The 22,383-nt window shown below is 39.6% G+C and overlaps 1 pseudogene; it reads left to right on the top strand.

Moving 5' to 3' along the window:
* The first annotated feature begins 2,925 nt into the window (after positions 1 to 2,925).
* On the top strand, positions 2,926 to 22,275 carry LOC107806304 (uncharacterized; annotated as a pseudogene).
* The last annotated feature ends 108 nt before the right edge of the window (positions 22,276 to 22,383 follow it).

Here is a 22,383-nt window from a genome sequence, read left to right as displayed (position 1 = left end):
CGAGTTTCCTCTTTAGGCAACCACATGTCATATCATATTTCACCCTATACAGATAGTCCTCCTGCTTTCCGGTGACATGATTTTATGTTATCGGGAAGTTGGTAGAAACACCTTTTTAGCGGAAATTACTATAACTCCCTCTGAAAGTCCCTGACAGTTAATTAGACGCACGTCTCTCCGTATTTAATGCCCCGAACACGCGTCATCTCACGATTCAGCACAGCTTTTACCGATTATCGAGGTACTCATGACCATGAATTTAGCCGCCAAAATTTTACTTATACGCCACATTCTTTTCCTTTTCGTTTCATAATTTCTCGAACTCTTGATTTGCTTTCCACTCTTCCTCTAGTTCTCTTCAAACACAAAAACCTTTTCCATCTTCTTTTTCAATGGCTTTTTCCTCTAAGCGTGCTGATTCTATAAAGAATAAGAACAAAACCGAGGACTCTGTTCCTCCAACGGTGGTTTCCATCATCCCAAGAAGATTTAGTACTTTTAAGGATTTTGAAGAGAAATTCCCTACTGCTAACCCTCGTACATGGCTGTTAGTAGGTACCCTTCTTCCATTTGTCTTTCCAGTATTCCTGCTGTGAAGGAGGACTGTCGCTACCATGAGTTGGATATTATTGCTCCTGATCTATCGGAGCGGTGACCCTTCCCAAGGAAGGTTTTACATACTTTTTCACGTATCCATTTACTTTGGGTGTGTTCTCAATGTGCGGAGAGCTTGATTCCGTGATTACGGAGTTTTGCTACCAGGTGTGTTTGGCATAGGTAAGTCCTTCAGTGTGGAGGACGGTCGCCTGCCTTCGACATTTGTGCCAAGAAATAGGAGAGGAACTAACCTAATCTCATATGATGAATCTCTATTCCCCTAAAATCTTCCGCGGGGGAATGATAAACCTTTGCAAGTGTGGTCACCATGCTTTACTGTCTAGCATGGATGATGACAACGACCGTGAGTGAATGGAACGGTTCGTTGAAGTTGCTATCAACGACATCATTCCGACAACGGCTTCATCCTTTCCGGTCGCTTGGAACTGTACTCGTAAGTTCTTCATATAATATTCCCTTTTGCTAGATATTCTTTTATGGTCGTATCATCTCTTCACCCTTCATATGTTTCAGCAACTCGATGGATCCCTACCGATGGTATCAGGTTTGGACCGGTGGGTTCAAAAGATTTTGGACATCACAACACCCGAAACTCGTTTATGGAAAGAACTGACCCTTAAATATGAGTGGAAGGCCAAAAATCATGGTAATTTTAATTTACCTTGCTTACATTATGAAAAACTTGGTTGAACCCTTCTGACTTGTTCATGAAATTAGGTCTACCTGCGGGCTCTGTTGCTGTCCCCGATGAGGACGTTTTAGCTGATCCTGATGATGCAGCGAGGCTGCTTCAGGAAGCACTTACTCGAATAGATATCTCCGGGCCTGCTTCAGGCGCAAACTCTTCTTTACGGAGTCCCCGACCGGAGGGTAAGCAACCAAACAGAAGGCGTTCCTCTGCGGCCGAGGAAAAGAATAAGAGGGCAAAGACTGATGCCCCTGAGTCATCTCTGGTGGCAATGACGATTGGTCCTCCTTCCGGGCCGGTCATAGACATCGTGATGATTGATGATGAAGAAGAAGTTATTGATGAGGGAGCTTCTTTATATAGAAGGCGACGATCCTCATCATCTCAACAGGATACTTGACCTGTTGAGATTGTTACACCAACTGAAGACGATGTCTCGACACTTTGGGGAGAATCTGATTTAGTAGAATATGCCAACTCCCATTTTCGGGCCCCAATTGCTGTAACTGGTGTTGCGGGGAAGAGTACCGGGCCCTTGATGTCTTTGGTTGGCGAGCACCCAAGAGCCGGTACTACATTTGATACAGCTGCTTCTCATTCTTCAAATCCATTAGCCTCATCTCCACCTTCACCGATACCAGCAACTACTTTATCACTTCCATCTTCATCCAATCTTCCACCAGCAGTTACTACATCAGCTCCATTGGCCACACCTGACCATGAATAAGGTGTTTCTCTTCCATAGTCCCTAGTTCATGGGAATTTAGGACAAAATTATGCTGCCCCTTCTGAAGATCCACAAAGGAAGAGGAACGTTACCCTTTCGGACTCTACCGGATGCAACTTACTATCCCGGCCGGTGAAGCTTGCTAACTATCTGAAGCCTTTGGCTTCATAAAAAGACTGGGAAAAGATTCAGGCACTCTCGGGAGAGTGCTTGTTGAACAATGCTATGCATAACGCCACAACGGTACATTCTATTCTTCCTCTATAATTTCTTCTACTTTTGAACGAATATATTCTAAGTTTTACTTCTTCTTGTTTTGTAAGCCAACTTTCTTGCTTCTAAGGGACTTTAAAGGTTGATTCGTGAGAAGGAAGAACTTACTTCTAAATAGGATCAGCTTTTAGCGGAACGGGAACAAACTGTTCTTTGCCTGTCGGAACTGGAAACCAAAGCTACTGAGGTCGTTGTTTTGGAGGCTCGTTTGCAGCAAAGCGAGCAAGAAGTGGTAATCCTCAGCTAAGAAGTTGGGCCGCTGAGAGTTAGATTTGATGAAGCCAAGGCTAAATTGGCTGAAGTCCAAGACGTCATTCTTGCTGCAGCTGAGTGTGAGGCTGCTGCTGCCAAAAAAGTAACCAACTTAGAAGCAGCCTTGAATTCCAAAATCGAAGAGCTTGCTGTTGTGGGGGTAAAACATGCCCAACTAGAAGAGAAGTACAGGAAAACTATTGAGTATAACAGGCTCTTTAGTTTAACTGTTCGCGACCTTGACGTCAGCCTCACGTCTGCTAGGTCCACCCGGGAAAGCCTTTCTGTCGAGGTTTCCTAACTCAAAGAAGAACTTAAGCGCCGAGCGGCTTCCCTCGGTGTTGAAAGAACTTATGCCATGTACAACATGAGGAGAAAAACCTTGGAAGAGGCCAAAACTGGTATCATTGATGTTGATGCAAAAATTTCTAAGGCCGAAGAGCTTGAGTTGGCTGCAAAAAATGGACTCCCGGCGCAATTTTATGCTCAGGTTATTCTGATTCCGGTTGAGAGTTTTTGGAAACTGAAGAGGTATCGGAAGGCGATGATGCCAACTGGGGAAAACGTTGAGCCATCGGTGGAACCACCTACTTTTTCCGGGGATGCGGATACTTTTCTTCCTCCTGGTTCCGAAGGTGCTGTAGTTTAGCTTTTTCTTTCTTTTTCCATTTTGTACTTTTATCGTTTTGGCATGTTCTTGTAAATAAAAATATATTTTTTTACTTAAGTATCGTTTGAGTCTTACTTTCGTTTGAATATACATGCAAGTCTTTAACTTTTGCACTTGCTCAAGCATTCTGCGCATGTTGTTCTATTCGTACTTTACTATGTGTAGTCTCGAATGCCTTTTATTCAAAGCATTTTGGTTCCAAGTATTATCCATTTTACGTGAGGGTCTCTATTAATATTTGTGCAAGTTTCCCTTTTACGTAAAGGTTTCTATGAATATTTGCTCAAGTTTCCCTTTTACGTGAGGGTTTCTGTGAGTATTTGCACAAGTTTGCTTTTTGCGTCCTTTTCATATGCGGCTTCGGGTGTATTTTTTTTCGATGGCATTTTAGATTCCAGGCATTGATTCTTCCAGAACCAACCCTTTAACATGAGGGTTTTTATAATAGGGGGCCCGCTTATATTTACGATACTCTTGAAGAGGACGTCTCCTATTCATTACGACACTAAGATTTAAAGTACTTGTTTAACTTTCAAATGACAAAGTTAGCTCATCGTTCAGACAAGAAACAAGATAAAAGCAAAAGGATTTCATTTTATTCCTTCTATTTCAAAAAATACATAAGCATCTTGCTATGCAGAAAAGAAATTGCCATTACTTGTGGCTATCTTGTACAACTTATTTCTACGGGGCTGGCTGCGTAGTCTCCGGTCCCGTTGATGCGTTTAGTTTCTGGATTTTCGGTCCCCGGTTGACATGGCATTCATTGTTGTCGTATCCTCATATCATTCCCCCTAGTGTTCGAATGCGAAGAGTGTGAATTGGAACACTGGAAGTCTTGTATCTTCGAAGATTCCACTAATGAATTGCTAGGTAATCCTTCACTCGGCAACATATATTACTTCCCCTTAGAAATCCATGCTATCGAGCAAAATAATACCTAATAGTCCTCTAGTGTCTTGCACTCGTGAATGGTCGGGTAACCTCCATTCGATAGCAAACTTAACTTCCAGTGGGAATTTGCTATCGAACCAAAGATTATTTAATCGTCCCCGAGTGGAAGCTTGTTTGTTTGCCTTGCTATCAAATGTCTTATTGTCATTGTCTTCGTAGTATGCCTTCTGTCGTTGCCTCATTAAAAACCTTGCCAGGAAAACTCAATTGGGACAAAAACTGAACGAAGGGAAAAAGAGTGCAGTACATACTTTCCGCTTGAATAATGTTCATTAGCAATAATATCTTTTGAGGTGTGCCACGTTCCAGTTGCTAGGCAACTTGTCTCCATTCTGGTTCTCCAACTCGTATGAACCTTTCCCAGTAATAGCTGAAATCCGGTGGGGACCTTCCCACGTTGGACCTAGCTTCCCCGCGTTGAGCTCCCGGGTATTTTGGGTTACTTTCCTCAGAACCAAGTCTCCTACTTTGAAACAACGGAAGTTGGCTCTTCGATTATAATATCGCTCCATTCTCTGCTTTTGAGCTACCATTCTTATATGCGCCAAGTCCCTGCGTTCCTCGAGCAGTTCCAAGTTGATTAGCATTGCTTCATCGTTCGATTCTCTATTTGTCTGAGAATATCTCAAAGTGGGTTCGCGCACTTTTATCGGGATTAGGGCTTCAGCACCGTAAACAAGGGAAAAAGGATTTTCTTCTGTGCTCGATTTGGTCGTTGTTCGGTGGGACCATAGAACTCCGGGCAATTCTTCGGGCCATTTGCCTTTTGCTGCTTCCAACCTTTTCTTGAGGTTTTGAATAATCACTCTGTTCATTGACTCCGATTGACCATTTGTGCTCGGATGATAAGGAGAATATGTGATCCTCTTTATTTTTATGTCTTCGAGGAACTTTGTAACTTTTTCACCGATAAACTGTGGCCCATTGTCGCATGCTATCTCTTTTGGTATTTTGAACCTACAAATTATATTTTCTCACAGGAAATCGACCACTTCGCGTTCTCTGATCCTCTGATAAGAACCTGCTTCCACCCATTTAGAAAAATAATCAGTCAAAATTAAAAGAAACCTTACCTTTCTAGGAACCGGTGGCAGCGGTCCGACAATGTCCATCCCCCATTTCATGAACGGCCATGGGGACAGAACTGAATGTAAGGGTTCTACCTGTTGATGTACTAATGATGCGTAGCATTGGCACTTATCATATTTTCGTACGAAATCTTTGGCGTCTTGTTCCATGCAAGGCCAATAATATCCTGCTTGTACCAATTTCAGCATCAAAGACTCTACACTTGAGTAATTGCCGCATATCCCTTCGTGGATTTCTCTCATGACATAGTCAGCTTCTAACACTCCTAAACAGCAAACCAGCGGGCCTAGGAAAGATTTTCTATACAATTGGCCTTTCCTGAAGCTATAATGTGCAGCTTTGGCGCGTAACGCCCGTGATGCTTTTGGATCGTCGGGAAACTTTCCGTGACCGAGGTAGTTGATTATTTCATTTCTCCAGTCCCAGACCATACTAGCCGAATTCACCTTATAGTAACCATCTGTATCCATGATTGAGCTCATCAGTTTTACCACCGTTCCAGACTCCGATCCCTTTATTTTCATCGATGAACCTATGTTTGCTAATGCATCTCCTTCTGTGTTATCCTCCCTCGGGATTTGAGTAATTGCCCATTCCCGGAATTGTGCCAAAAGAGCCTGGACCTTTACCACGTATTATTGCATACGTTCTTCTTTGGTATCAAAGATCATGTATACCTGATTTACCACTTACTGTGAGTCATATTTGATTTTGATAACCTCAGAATCAAGTCCCGGGGCCAATTCGAGCCCTACAATCACAACTTCATACTCTGCTTCATTATTAGTTAAAGGGATTGTTCTGATGGCCTGCCTTAAGGTTTTCCCCGAAGGAGTGATTAAGACTATTCCGATCCTAGACCATTTTAAGGTCCAAACCCCCGATGTCGATTCCGACACCACCACTACCTCCTTGGTCGCAAAAGGTAGTAGTCCCGGACTAAAATCGGCCACGAAATCAGCCAGGACTTGTGACTTAATTGTAGTCCTTGGTTTATATTCTATGTCAAATTCACTCATTTCGACGGCCCATTTGGCCAATCTACCTGAGATCTCGGGTTTGTGGAGGATATTCCGCAAAGGGAAAGTTGTCACCACAGCTATCGGGTGGCATTAGAAGTAGGGCCTTGCCTTCCGAGCGGCGACTACGAGAGCTAAGGCAAGCTTTTCCAAATGTGGGTAGCTATTTTCTTCTCCCGTTAAAATTTTGCTAATGTAATAAATGAAAAATTGCGTACCTTCATCCTCCCGGACTAAAATCACACTTACCGCAAATTCTGAAACCGCGAGGTAGACTAGCAATGTTTCACCTTCTTTTGGTTTCGAGATAAATAGAGGGCTTGATAAGTATTTCTTCAGGTCCCTCAAAGCCTGCTGGCACTCCGGTGTCCATTCGAAATTACTCTTTTTTTAAAGCAATGTGAAGAAGCGATGACATTTTTCCGACGACCGGGAAATGAACCTGCTCAAAGATGTTAACCTTCCTATGAGTCTTTGGACTTCCTTTACATTTGATAATTGATCCGGGATATCGTCTATGACCTTGATTTTGTTGGGGTTTACCTCAATTCCCCTTTGTGAGATCAGAAACCCCAGGAACTCACCATAACTAACCCCGAAAGCGTACTTCGCGGGGTTAAGTTTCATGTTATGCCTCCTCAGGATGTCGAATGTTTCTTGTAAATGCTTAAGGTGGTCACCTGCATTTAAAGACTTAACGAGCATATCATCTATATAAACTTCCATGGTCTTTCTTATTTTGTTTTTCAAACATCTTATTTATGAGTCGTTGATAAGTGGCTCCTGCGTTTTTTTTAACCCGAAGGGCATTACATTGTAACAATATGTATCGAAATTCATTATAAATAAAGTTTTTTCCTGATCTTCCGGGTTTATCTTAATCTGGTTATACCCGGAATAAGTATCAAGGAAACTCATAAACTCATGCCCGGTCGTGGTATCAATCATTTGATCGATATTTGGCAGTAGGAACGAGTCTTTCGGGCACGCCTTGTTAAGATCTTTATAGTCTACGCACATGCAAAATTTATTGTTCTTCTTAGGAACTACTACTACATTAGCTAGCCAGTCTGGATATCTTACCTCTCTGACCGAACCAATTTTAAGCAAGCAGGTTACCTCTTCTTTGACTAATTTATTCCTGGCCTCGGCAATAGGGCATTTCTTCTGTCGTACCGGTGGTATGTTGGGATCCAAACTCAGCTTGTGTACGGTTATTTCAATCGGGATACATGTCATATCCTCATGCGACCATGAAAAACAATCATCTTTAAGTTTAAGGAATTCAATAAAACCAGACCTGAGCTCAGGGTGCAGTCCCGTCCCCAAATGAAATTTTCTTTCTAGGAATTCTTCGAACAATGCCACTTGCTCCAGTTCCTCCGCCGTGGACTTCGTTGCGTCCATCTATTCTGGAACTTGGAAATATCTCGGCACCTGATATTTTTCTGACGACTCTGCTCCTGGGCTAACTCCTTCTAACTCGGGAAAAGGCGTTGGTTCTTATAATTGCTATTCCGTGCGCTTCTTCCCTTTGCTACTGAAAACTGAGATTACATTCATCTCCCTTGCTGCCGGCTGATCACCTCTTATTTGCTTGATTCTTTCGTGCTTTGGTAACTTTAGCAATTGGTTATATGTTGAAGGTATAATTTTTATCTCGTGTAACCATGGCCTACCCAGGATGATGTTGTATCCCATATCACCATCTACTACTTCGAAGAGAGTAGTTTTCATTACCCCTTCAGCATTCGTGAGCAGCAAGATCTCTACCTGGGTCGTCACGCTCGCAAGGTTGAATCTAGCGAGGAGCTTTGTTGCAGGAATAATGCTTCTGGTGAGTTTAGCTTGTTCCAATACTCTCAATTGTATGATATTAACCGAACTTCCTGTATCCACTAGAACACATTTAATCTTAAAATCTAACACATTTAAAAAAATACCAGTGCGTCATTGTGTGGTAACAACAATCCGTCTTCGTCCTCCTCCGTGAAAGTGATATCATCTTCCCGGAGTCTTTTACTATGAGTTATCGATTCTTTTGTATTCTTTGCTGCCAAAAAGGTGACCCCGTTAATCTCATTCTCCCCGAAGATCATATTGATCATTTGGCGTGGGGGTTCTTCTCCTACTTTCAGAAGTTCTGCGTTGTCTCTGTTACGACTATAATTATTCTTAGCTCGGTCACTCGAGAATTCTCTGAGGTGACCATTCTTCAATAATGTTGCCACCTCCACTCGGAGGTGTCGGCAGTCCCATGTCCGGTGATCGTTCGTCCCAAGGTACTCGCACCATAAGTTAGGATCTATCTGGATGGAATTAGATCTCATAGGTCTCGGGAATCGTGCATCTTTAATATTTCTCATGGCTGACACCAACTCCACTATACTGAAGTTGAAGTTATATTCCGATAACTTGGGGTAAGAAGGATCCTGAGACCCCGACGTCTCCTTATCCTGGAGTGATCTATTGTTTCAACCACGATCGGTTCCTCTATCAGAGATGAACTTATTCTCTTCCCGGAAGTTTCTGCCACGGGATTCGGTCAGCTCGTAAGGCAAAAACAGGCCCTTCGAAGTCCGTCTATCTGCGTCGTAGTCATCCTTTGTTTTTTCTCTACTTTTCTCCCATCCTTTGGTCGATGATGTAGAATCGACCTAGTCATCTTCGATCCTTATCTTTGACTCGTACCGGTTGTGTACATCCGCCAAAGTTGTTGCTTGAAACTCAAGCATGCTCTCCTTCAGCTTCCGGGAAGTGTCTGAACTTCTTGGTGAATACTTCGACTGCCCATTCATCCGAGACGGACGGGAGAAACATTCTTTCTTTTTGGAATTGAGTAACAAACTCTCGTAATAATTCAGATTCTCCCTGTGCGATCCTGAATATGTCGGCCTTCCAGGCTTGCACTTTTATGGCCCCGGTATGAGCCTTAATAAAAGAATCTGCGATCATCTCGAAGGAATCTATGGAATGTAATAACGGATATCATGTTAGAGCTCCCATCGTGAGAGTTTTTCCAAATTTCTTTAGCAACACAAATTTAATTTCGTGAGGAGCTAAATTATTTCCTTTCACCGCCGTTGTGTAGGTAATAGTATGCTCCCGTGGGTCTGAAGTTCCATCATACTTTGGAATTTCAGGCATTTTGAACCGCTTCGGGATTAGTTCTAGTGCCGCACTCGGCTTGTACGGTAATTGAATATACTTCTTTCAGTTCGGGTCTTTCAATACTGGTGGTGTGCCTGGGATTTGATCCATGCGGGTGTTTACTTCCCTCATGAACCGTAAAAGTTCATCCTTGAATGAATCGTTCTCGTTGTTGAGACCGGATTTGCTCCCCCCAGCCCCGTTAGAGCCAACTTCACCCTTGGGAGTGTTGTTGTCGACTCTCTGCGTTGTTTGGTATGCGGGAACAACGGGAGGAATTGGATCTCATATGTTTGCATTATTCAAAGCACCTGATAAAGCCTACTTCAGTTCCGTCATAACCTGATCCTGCCACGTGAGATGGCCTAGAATGATTGCATGTTGCTCATGCAGGCCCCTCACCATATCCGCTACATGCTCCTCGTCAGCATCATCGGGAGTTGCCTCCCGAACCTGTCGAGGGTACCGCCTGTCATGCACCGACGTGGCATCATTCCCCTCACTACGGGTGTCCCTGATTGAATCCTCGAAATGAGGCTGATCCCCTCGAATTTTAGGGTTGCGTGTGTCGTTAACAATGTTATCTGCCATTTTTCATGATTTTCTTCTAATACAAAGTAATCAAAACACATGAGTAAAATAAGGTAAGGATCAATTTAATTGCACGGATATCTAGGCCTCACTGTGGGCGCCAAACTGTTTACCCGTAAAATGGTACGGTTAAATTTATATGTGGTTTCTAGACAAGTGGACTAATTTGACCTTGAAATAATGCAATAATTGAAGAAATACACAATACTTAGCCTTAGAATGTAGATAAAATAGCAAAGATGATGATTCCATGAACACGATTTTCGGGTACAGCGATGGTGAGATCAAAAAGCAAGAAGTAAAATTATATAAAGTTTTGTATAGAATAGAATGTAAGTTTAGCCAGAAAATTTGTGTCCTTTACAATGATAACTGAGCTCTCTATTTATAGCTATTTCTAGGGAAGGAAGTTCTAGAATCATGTCCTCCTTAAATATCAATTATGAGGATCATTGATGAATATGTAACGGTGAACATAAATGCCAAATTCTCTGTAACGGACCGTCGCTCTTAATGCTACAGAATATTTTCTATTAAATGTTACCGGGCGCAGAACATTTAATGCACCTTTATGCACATTATCTTTTCCGGTGACAAGCGGAATGGCTGCGTTCGATTTTCGACCATCCCTGTCTTAGGTTCCACTTGTCCTCCATTTAGGCGATCACGTGTCATATCATATTTCAACCTATACACTTCTCTTCTTGTACTGTTTTGTTCAAGAGATGCAAAGTATTATTTTTCTCCAGCTTGGGGAAGAAGACGTTTCCTGTTTCCCTGAAATGGGTCTTGTTAGTTTTCCAACTGAAAGTTAACTTTGGACCTATCTATTCATTTTTAGATACTGTATACGGTCAAAATAGATTTCGGCCTTCTTATGTTCGATCGAGTTCGAGTGTTAAGAAGTCGGAATGAGATTTTGGGAGTGAGCTTTGAGGTCGGTACTAACGAACCTCGAGCCCGAAGGTCGCTCGAGGAGGCGGCTCGATAATCTTATCGAGCCCGTGACTGAATCGATCCGCTAGGCACTGCTTTGAGGTCGGAAATGCGCGACGCCCATCTCGAAGGTCGACCTCGATCTAAGACCGAAGGGCCCGACCCGGTAACGAGTTCGAGCTAGTATCGAGCTCACAGACAAGAGCCGTTGCAACCACACCAAGAGAGAGAATCTTGGCGGGAATCAAGGAAGAGACAAGTCATCATGGGTCTTCCACTACATGTTTTACTTTATTATATTTTGGTAATGACCCTCTTCTATAAAAGGGGAATCCTTGTAAGCTAGAAGGGGGGAGAGAAAAAGATCACTTCTTATATTGATAGTTATCCCTTTGTGCTTGTTTTACTTATTCATTCTTTTTGCTTATTATTTTCGTTCTTACAGTCAACAATACACATATTTTCATTTCTCTACACGATTTATATAAAATTGTATCGCATATCCTTAGAACCATCCACAAATCTAACGTTATCCGATTTTTTCGGTAAATAGTTTGGCGCCCACCGTGGGGCTAAGGGTAACAGTGATCGTTTGATATAAACCTAAAGTACACGCCAGTTTGCAACTTCAAATTAGCAATGGCTTCACCTATCGACCACGAAGCCGGCCTTCAAGATGAAACCAACAACTTGGCAACCGGGGCCAGAAGGCCACTCGATGAAGGCGCTGAGGCTCGAATCGAAGCACCCGAAATTCGAGCTGAAGTATCATTGGATGTCAATTCACAAATAGCTCTAAAGGCGAATCAGCGTTCCGATTCGGAAAGAAGCATTCAGGGCGGTACTCGATCCGTAGCTCGAAACACCCATAAAGTGGAGGAGATCGGAGTCAGCTTACGGATGATCTTTGAGATGCTACAAGCCCAGCAAATAGCGATAGCTCAGTTACAGAGCCAAACTCAAATTGCTTCGTAAAAGCTCATACCGGAGCCATAAAGGTCGAAACCAAAAAGTCGGACCTGTTCAAGGTAATGCAAAAGGATAACGAGATGCTAAGGGAGTTCGTAGCTCGTTTTCAAATGGAACGAATGGATCTGCCACCAGTCACAGACGATTGGGTTGTTCAAGCTTTCACTCAAGGTCTAAATGAGCGGAGCTCGAGGGCTTCGCGGCGGCTGAAGCAAAATCTGATCGAGTACCCAGCTATTACTTGGACCGATGTGCACAATCGATATCAATCCAAAATAAGAGTCAAAGATGACCAGTTGACTTCTAGGACCATTACGAAAAAGCAAAAGTCGACCAGAGATCGATACCAGCCATATAGCAGAAACGATACTACTGCTGAGTATCCGAGGCCTCTTTAAAATCAACCTCGTACACAGGGGGGCTTTATCATTGAACGCATCTGTGATGATTATCAAGTTCGGTGCAAAGGAAGTTACTTCGTTATTTCATGACAAACAGTGTCTCAACGGGAAACGTTGTAAGGGCCAAACGGTCAAAACGAACCATGCTTATATAGTTGGCCCCAGCCCTGACGCAAAACATGAACCCATGTGTAATGACCTGCAAAGAAAGCTCTCTTCTTTACCGATATTCTATGTTCAAGATTTATTATGCAAACAGGATCGAGTCCGAATCATTCACTCGATTGCCAAGCCTACGGGCTACCTTCATTTCGAGTTCGAGCAATCACTCGCTCAACCATTAAGCCTACGGGCTACTTTGACTATTACGCCTACGAGCTACATTGCATCGAGTTCGAATCATTTGCTCGATTGCCAAGCCTACGGGCTACCTTTATTTCGAGTTCGAGCAATCACTCGCTCGACCATTAAGCCTACGGGCTACCTTTATTTCGAATTCGAGAAATCACTCACTCAACCATTAAGCCTACGGGCTACATTGCATCGAGTTCGAATCATTCACTCGATTGCCAAGCCTACAGGCTACCTTTATTTCGAGTTCGAGCAATCACTCACCCAACCATTAAGCCTACGGGCTACCTTTATTTCGAGTTCGAGCAATCACTCACTCGACCATTAAGCCTACGTGCTACTTTGACTATTACGCCTACGGGCTACATTGCATCGAGTTCGAATCATTCACTCGATTGCCAAGCCTACAAGCTACCTTTATTTTTAATTCGAGCAATCACTCACTCGACCATTAAGCCTACGGGCTACTTTGACTATTATGCCTACGGGCTACATTGTATCGAGTTCGAATCATTCGCTCGACTGCCAAGCCTACGGGCTACCTTTATTTTGAGTTCGAGCAATCACTCGCTCGACCATTAAGCCTACGAGCTACTTTGACTATTATGCCTACGGGCTACATTGCATCGAGTTCGAATTATTCGCTCGACTGCCAAGCCTACGAGCTACCTTTATTTCGAGTTCGAGCAATCACTCGCTCGACCATTAAGCCTACGGGCTACTTTGACTATTATGCCTACGGGCTACATTGCATCGAGTTCGAATCATTCGCTCGACTACCAAGCCTACGGGCTACCTTTATTTCGAGTTCGAGCAATCACTTGCTCGACCATTAAGCCTACAGGCTACTTTGACTATTACTCCTGCGGGCTACATTGCATCGAGTTCGAATCATTCGCTCGACTGCCAAGCCTACTCGACTGCTAAGCCTACGGGCTACCTTTATTTCGAGTTCGAGCCATCACTCGCTCGACTATTACGCCTACGGGCTGCATTAGTTCAAGCAAAACTACTCATTTCTTCGAATTAAAACAAACACTTGACTATTTAAGCTGAAGGACGCTCGAACCCGATAAAACAAAGGGGACTACCCACGAGGCCCGAAGGCAACAGAGATTTAAATTCAAACTGTTTATTTAGTTTGAAAGGCCATTTCTCTTCAAAAAAAAAGAAGAAAGATTTGTATTTACAAAAAATTTGCACAGAAGCGGGGAAAACGCCATCAGAAGTTATCCGATTCAAAGCATGTTGGGCCTCGTTGAAAAGACAGGAAGCCGCTCCGCATTCATCACTGATTGATCTTCTCCGGTCACCAAGGACCGAAGGTAACTGGCAATTCCCACCGGGGAAGAGAAAATTTGGGTATCCTCAATGAAGTCGGGGACTATAAAGACGCATAAGATGATCGAGCATTACATACGTCATGGTCGGGATCGATAAAAACATTAGTGTATATCTGATCGAGCTGCTGGGAAATCATATCGTTTCTCGCCACATCCTTTTTCGAGAAACGAGGGGACTATCTGTATACGGTCGAAATAGATTTCGGCCTTCCTACGTTCGATCGAGTTCGAGTGTTAAGAAGTCGGAATGAGATTTTGGGAGTGAGCTTTGAGGTCGGTACTAACGAACCTCGAGCCCGAAGGTCGCTCGAGGAGGCGGCTCGATAATCTTATCGAGCCCGTGACCGAATCGATCCGCTAGGCACTGCTTCGAGGTCGAAAATACGCGATGCCCATCTCAAAGGTCGAACTCGATCCAAGACCGAAGGGCCCGACCCAGCGAGCTAGTATCGAGCTCACAGACAAGAGCCGTTGCAACCATACCAAGAGAGAGAATCTTGGCGGGAATCAAGGAAGAGACAAGTCATCATGGGTTTTCCACTACATGTTTTACTTTATTGTATTTTGGTAATGACACTCTTCTATAAAAGGGGAATCCTTGTAAGCTAGAAAGGGGGAGAGAAAAAGATCACTTCTTATATTGATAGTTATCCCTTTGTGCTTGTTTTACTTATTCATTCTTTTTGCTTATTATTTTTGTTCTTAAAGTCAACAATACACATATTTCCATTTCTCTACGCGATTTATATAAAATTGTATCGCATATTCTTAGAACCATCCACAAATCTAACGTTATCTAATTTTTTGGTAAACAGATACATTAAGTGAAATACATTAAGGATGCACCTAAGCTTTGGCGTATACTTCTGTGCTGTTAAAAACTCGGTGATTGGAATCAAGGGAAGTAAAATTGCATATTAAAGGGAAGTAAAATGCTTAAGGTGTTATGCCTATTCACGTACTCTCCCTTAACCTTAAGTAGTACTACCAGTAATAAAATATTCAAGTACAATCAACTGATCAAGTTTGTTCGCTTTGTAGAAAAACTAGTACTATAAACTGTGAATGATGAGAACCATTTTTTTTATATTTGAAAATGACTACTTCAAACAAGATTTCTGTTGAATGGAACAAACGTCGATCCACAATTCGACTCAGGGGCGGAGCTACAGTAGTTGGTGCGGGTTCAGACGAACCCAGTGATTTTTTCCGAAATCCTGTATTTGTATTGAAATATTTACTAAATCTATATAAATATATACTGTCAAACCTAGTAACAAAAGGGATGGGGTTCAACGGTAAGGGTTGTGGGTTTGTTGGGAAAGATGGGGGTTCGATTTCCCCTAAAAATAATTTCTTATTTTAAAATTTAGAACTCACACACTTAAATCCCTAATTCCGCCTCTGATTCGACTATATATGAAATATTATAGTTTATCAATCCTGTCACTATCTTCGTTTACCAAAAACCAATCCCTCCTACATAGTCATTAAGAGATCGGAGCTCGACGTTTATCCAACTCCATCTATGAATACTGATATGTATAGAATGTAGTCTAAATGAACGCTAAAACAAAATCAAGTAGAAGAATGTAAATTGCAACACTTAAGAGTCCTTTTGGCCTCACCTTTACGGATAAGCAGTGTCCTGTTCAGACTTGGCTTTAGCTTTCTTTAGCCAAGTGGTCTAAAACCTTTTAGCACACCAGGAGAAATGAATACAAACAAATTAAACTAGTTCAACCACTCACGTCTTCATGGGAATTGACATCTCGTGATTTTGCCATATCCATCTTGGACTTGGTATTGGGAGTTTTTGCATAAGACCACGGCTTAATTTTATTGAAAATAGTTTTTTTTATTAAATTCACTACATTATACGTTTCCTAATGAAAATATAACTCAACTTTATTTAAGTACCATGAAAGTTATTAAATTATTTTTGTAATTCAAAAATCACTCAACTTTATTTATATAAGGCAAAACGTCACGAGGAGGACAAAATTTTTCGTGGATATATAAGCCATTTCGTCAACACTCGTAACAAAGGGGCAAAGTGTAAAATTCAGGTGAGTCTAATGCTTTTAAATTTGTAAGGATTTTTATAAAGAAGTAAAAAGATGTGAGAAGAAAAAAGGGAAAACAAAGGTGAAACATCTTTTCCACAAAAGAAAACAAAAATATGTAGAGACAAAGAAAAAAGAGAGAGAGAAGGAAACGAAACACTTGTGATAGCCGTACACCTGACTAGCTTAACAAGCAAGGTGTTTATAAATATTCAAAAAATAACCAAATCAAAAATAATCAAACCATTAAAATAATTGATACTCTTTTGATTTTGTTTTGATTTTGAATTTTAAAAATCAGACAAATTTGATTTGGTTCCGGCTTTAATGAAAAAATAGCCGAAAAAATCGAACCGAACCAAACTCACTATAGAGGTAGCTATTTAAAAATTATTATTATACCTATATATATATGTACATTTTCAGATAAAATTTCTAAAAAATTATGGTACATGTTAGTCGATTGCACTTTTAGTCTAGTTTTTTGCTATTATAATAATATAGTTCTTTGCTTTTACATTCTAGTTGTAGTTTTCTTTTGCTAAGTACGGGATTTTTTTTTCATGTTAAAAATAATCTATTTTTAATTGAGTCCTTAAATTATTCATCACTATTTGATTCAATTATCCTCAATATATTCCGATAAATGATAGATTTTTCAAAGAGCAATTGGTATGATAGTGTTAGGTTGAAAATGTAGTCGTCGAATATGTGCTTGGTAGTGTATGTTTCGTCTTTAAGGAAAAAAAACGATTAAAAAAAAACTGAAAAACCAATAAAAACTGACATAAACCAAATCGATAAAAACACGATTTAATTGATTTGGTTTGATTCCAATAATTAAAAATTAATTTAATTAATTTAATTTTTCTTTTAAGAAAAAACCGATCCAAACCATAAACACCTGTATTAACAACGAAGCAGAACCGGTAAGAGGATAACTTAAACAGCGGATGGTGCGTTTTGAACCCAAACGCAACCCCTCCCCCCAAAACCCCAAAGGCTTTTATTCGCACGACAAATTTCGATTATTGTTAAAATCGTTTGGATGTTGGTAATTTGTATTCAAACACATATTTAGTGATTTTCTGTAAAAATAAAAAAAATAAAAAATAAAAACTCAAAACTTCATTATTAGACCTTATAAAGTGTTGAAGAAGCCAAAGTTGATCTTTTAATTTAATATTTTTTGACCAAATTGGTGATTGAGGATTGTTTGTGCTGGTATTTGGAAGCTTTATTTCAAATTTGAGATCATTTAGAGCAGATTTGAGGTGATTTAATCAAAATTAAAGATGCAAATTCGAAGAACACTTTGTTTAAAAAAACACAAAAAGGTTATGTCAATTGGATAAATTTCAATAATTAACTTAACAGATAGGTAGAATGAATATATCATAAGCTCTATTTCGTGAGCCCTCGTAACAAAGGGCCTTGAGTGTTTAAAGTGTAAAATTTAGAGTATAATGCTTTTAAAATTTTAAGTATTTTTAAAAAGAAGTTAAAATATGTCATAGAGAAGAAAAAACGGGGAAAAAGAAATGGTGAAACAAGTTACCCGAAAAGAAAACAAAATAGAGAAACGAAAAAAAAAAAGCAAAAAGAAGAAGGAGGAGGAGGAAGAAGAAATGCAGTTGCGGGTTTATATGGAATAGTGTGAGTGCTTCCTTTGACCAAATTTAGTAGATTTACATAAGCAATTATCAAAAAATTTAGATAAGTATTAAGTGGACACTCACAACTAAACTCATTTTCTTTCTTCTTTTGAATTTTTTTTTTCGCAGGCACTCATGACTTTAAAATCTTGGATCCGCCACTTAAGAAATGAACACATTTGTGCTAGCTAGCTAGCCATACACCTGACCAGCTTAACAACGAAGCAGAACCCGTAAAGTGAACTTACAACTTATTTGGATGGTTGTTATGTATCGTTTCGTAATGTATTGTATTGTATTGTATCATTTTGATGTATACAATATTTGGATAAATTGTATTGTTTGCCGTCGTTTCATGATATCATGCACTAACATAAGAAGAATAAACTTATAATACTATAAAGAAAAAGTAAGGTACGAAATAGAATTATCATATAAAAAGGTAGGTTAAAAGATTAAAAAAAATTATTTAATTATAAGAAAGGGCAAGATGAGAGGAAAAAAAGAGGTAACGACGCGACCACATCAAATTGGTCGTTCCATAAAGTGACAATTTTCATCGTTGTGTAACTACGAATTTAACAATATGATACAATAAAATTTAAGTAACAATCAAAACAAATATTATATTAAAAGTACTAATAGGATACAATACAACATGTAACACTCATCCAAACAAGTTGTGAAACAATGCACCAATGGGGACGGGACTTCCGAACCTCGCTCCTTCCCCCGTTGCTGCTTTGGACGACCAAAGCAAGAAAGTGCGAAAACCCTATACCATTACAAAGTCTCGAGAGAACGAGATAGAGTGGCCCCAAGCACTATAAGTTCCTCGAAGTTTTCATATATGATAGAAAATAGGAGTTTACCAAACAATATAGAGGACCAGATTTTTTATAGAGGACCAGGTTCTCTATCTATTTTACGGTAAATATATAGAAAGTAAAGAACACACAATATTTATGTGAAAAACTTCATGCTCACGGGATTAAAAATCACGATCTATCCTAGTAGTATTTCAACTTCACTAACTGAGCAAACTTCAAATTACAACCTATTGCACTCTAGGAATTAAACCATGAATCCCTCACCTCTTACAATAACTCTATTGTAAGTTCTTTGTAATAATACTATTACAAAGCTACACTCCTAATTAACTCTAGTCAAACAACCAAAGCAATAATGGTTAAATGGTGGTGTATATGGATCAGGTTGGTTCATTTTTTATCAAAACCAAACCAAACCAAACCAACGATATTAGTTTGGATTAGTTTGATTTTGTCGGATTTTTCGAATTTTCGGGTTTTGTTGTTATATGAATATTATTTCAATCTTACTTTGTTAAATATTTGATAATTAAATATATGTTTAATAAAAATTGAAAAAAATGACAAACATATGATCTATTAACATATTCTTATGGGAGAATTTTCTTTGTTGCATATGATAGTTATTTGTTTAGTCGCCTGACAATAATAATTCATTGATGTACACTTTCAAGGTTAACTAAATTTAATAATTAAACATAAAAATCATATGATACCTATATAATGATATATTCTATTTAATTTTAAATTATTGAAATATCACTTTAAATTAAAAAAAGATATAAGAATTTAATAGATTTAGACATATGAATATGGAAGAACAAAAAGATTGACGCATCTCACTAACACTTGATAAGAAAGTGATCGTACAACCAATTATTTAAAGTTAATAAAAGTAGAGCACTTCATATCTAACTAAATATTACATCATCGCAAATATTTCTAGATATTTTTAAAATAAAGTTTTATGAAAAGTCTTAAAAGTATATATAAAGATTATATATTTATATATCAGTTTGGTTCGAATTTTTTTACTCAATACCAAACCTAATCGGATTTTTTAATCGGCTTGGTTTGACTTACGGTTTGATATGATTTTTCGGTTCGGTTTGTACACCCCTAGTTAAATGATGTCCAACTAAATACTTCTAAAAAGCCGTGTAGGAATACAAGTAAATAACAAAAGACAAAGACACAACAAACTAAAGGACTCAAGATATATTCAATGTTGAGATTTGTTACTTGGTTTATAGCGGCTTTGTTCTTCAATGTACCCGAGGAAAATAGAGGTGGTTGCACACTTGAGAGAATATATGTTTTTGGGTGTGCAAGTGTTAGGTCAAAACCTTGTATCATGTTGTCTATATATGTGAGATCATAAGAGAAGATACAAGGGTATTTTCGGTTTCTAGCAAATTGCAGTTGTGTTGTTGCAAGTACAGTGCAACAGTTTTAACAACTGTAGAGTTGACTTGCGCGACAATCTGAGGATCTCATCCTATATGTTGCCTTTGCAGTTCCCGTATCGGATTTCCTCGAGAATTAAATCAGACAACAGAGTATGTTACAATGAGCACAAGGGAACTAATTGTATCAGGTTCCTATCTGGTTCTTCCATAAAGTTTGACAAATCATGAAAATGATACTCGCATAACTTATCAATCTGTATGTTTCCATTTCTATCCCTATATTCACTGCTTTCCCTTTTTTTTCATCGAGCTAGTCACTAGTCAGTGTGTAATGTGGGAAGAGGAGAGTCATGTGAACTTGAATGCGCTTTTATTACTACCATGGTTTGATGAGTCTGTAATGTCAGCGAAGGGAATTTCAATGAGTTCAAAATATTCTCAATTTGACGAGGCATTATTTGATTGAATGCTACTTCACTCAGAAATATAAACACCAAATTGACATATTTACTTCTCATGTTGATTAAAACAAAATGAGTACGCTCCGATGTTTTCTGCTTTTCAAAATTAACAGGAATCCAACAGGTCTTCAAAGACATCTAATGACATTTTACATGTTATAGTTAGATACTTAATGATTCTGCAAACGCAGTAGCTTATATATCCTGTTTGTTTTTTCCTTCAATTGTTGGAACGTAGCAATCCTATTTTGTAACATGCATGCAGTTTTGACCGTGGTTGGAAAAAGATTGGAGCATTTGTGGGATCAAAAACAGTTATTCAGGTAATATAAGGTATATGATCTTTTTGCATCTACATTTCTGTGATCCGATATTTTATTTAGCAATACTTAGTTGTATTGCTATATAATGCGAATGCGGAATGATTGCGCCACCGTATTAGCCCCAATTGCTAATTTTGCCGATATACACATGAGTCATGTTAACTTGATATAGCACTATGGCTAATGAAGAGTGTTGATATATAGGTAATATATATATTCAACCATCAATTCACCTGAATTATTCATGTTCCTGGATAAAGCTGGTGATATGTGGTGTGCACATGCACGTCATAATTAAGTTCCAATCGTTATGATAAACGGCTAGAGGAGTGGGTACATTTTCCACGAGTCACGCAGCTGGAACCAACAGATTTCTTTGTTATACTAAAACTTTTATTTTGGGATTTAGTCGGAAGACAATTTACAGAGTCGAAATATAATTTGTCCTTGATAGGTTTTGCGTATGACAGTTCTAACAGAGTCACTTTCTATCTTGTAATGGGCGTGAAAGGAAACTTGTACAAGTTTACACATATTATTGTTCATTTTGTTCTGGTTGGACACCCCGTCCTCCCCCCCAAACAAAACAAGAAATGGCCATGATTTTCTTGTGCTAACATCATTCCATTGAGTTGCTTCCCTCCGAATTCTAGAGTTGAGATTTTTAACGAACAATTCTATGGTGTTCCTGTTATACACGAAGCATTGAGATGTGTTTCAGAGCAAGCCTTAAATGTGGTGGATTACGTAGCCATGCACAGAAATATTTTCTGAAGGTCCAGAAGAATGGAACAAATGAACATCTATCTACATCTACCCCGTCTCGCCAAAAAAGGAAAGCTGCTCATCCTTACTTCCAGAAAGCGTAAAAAAGTGGTAGGAACCATTTATCTGTCATTTTGTTTAAATATTTTATCGTCAGCTTAACAAAGAAACAAGTAGTCATTTTCTTGTTCTATATTTGCAGCTCTGTCTGTCTCACCATTGTCTCCATCTTTTCAACCTTCCCGTTTGTTACCAGATCCTGGGTTTGCATGAAGGTCTGATTCTTCTTTGTTACCTAGCAATTCGATTATTGCTTCCATGCCGTCATGGACAGACCACACTGTGCAAGCTGGCAGTTTATCCCAAATGAAGAAAGGTTCAGTCTTTGTTGTATGCTCACATTTGTGGCATCTTGAATTTTGTGCTGAAGTAATTGTCTGTTCTTGTGTATAGGCAACATGCATGAGAGGAACATTTCAACCTGTGACCAATAACTACTGTATCAGTAGCAGTGAAAGCACTCCAACATCAAAATCAACACATGAACTGATAGAGGGGCACAGGGACCTTAAATGAGAGGTAGATACAAATATATGATCCGTTGACTTACCTATACAGATATAATGATGCAGTTTTCACCCATTGCTATATTTGCAAAAAGTTGAATCTGCTTCCATAATCATAGCTGTAGTGGGAGCTCCTTGTTTTGACTTCTCTCTTTCTATGCTTTGGTAGCTCCGTATTCGATTTTGCTTATGCCATCTTATCCTCTCTACCAACAGATGGTTCAATAGTCGGTTGATTCTGCACAATTTTAATTTCCTTTCCAACCAGCCTTTAATT

This window comes from Nicotiana tabacum, chromosome 4 (genome assembly GCF_000715075.1).
Source record: "Nicotiana tabacum cultivar K326 chromosome 4, ASM71507v2, whole genome shotgun sequence".
Lineage (NCBI taxonomy): Eukaryota > Viridiplantae > Streptophyta > Magnoliopsida > Solanales > Solanaceae > Nicotiana > Nicotiana tabacum.
This window is presented reverse-complemented; position numbering and strand designations above follow the sequence as displayed.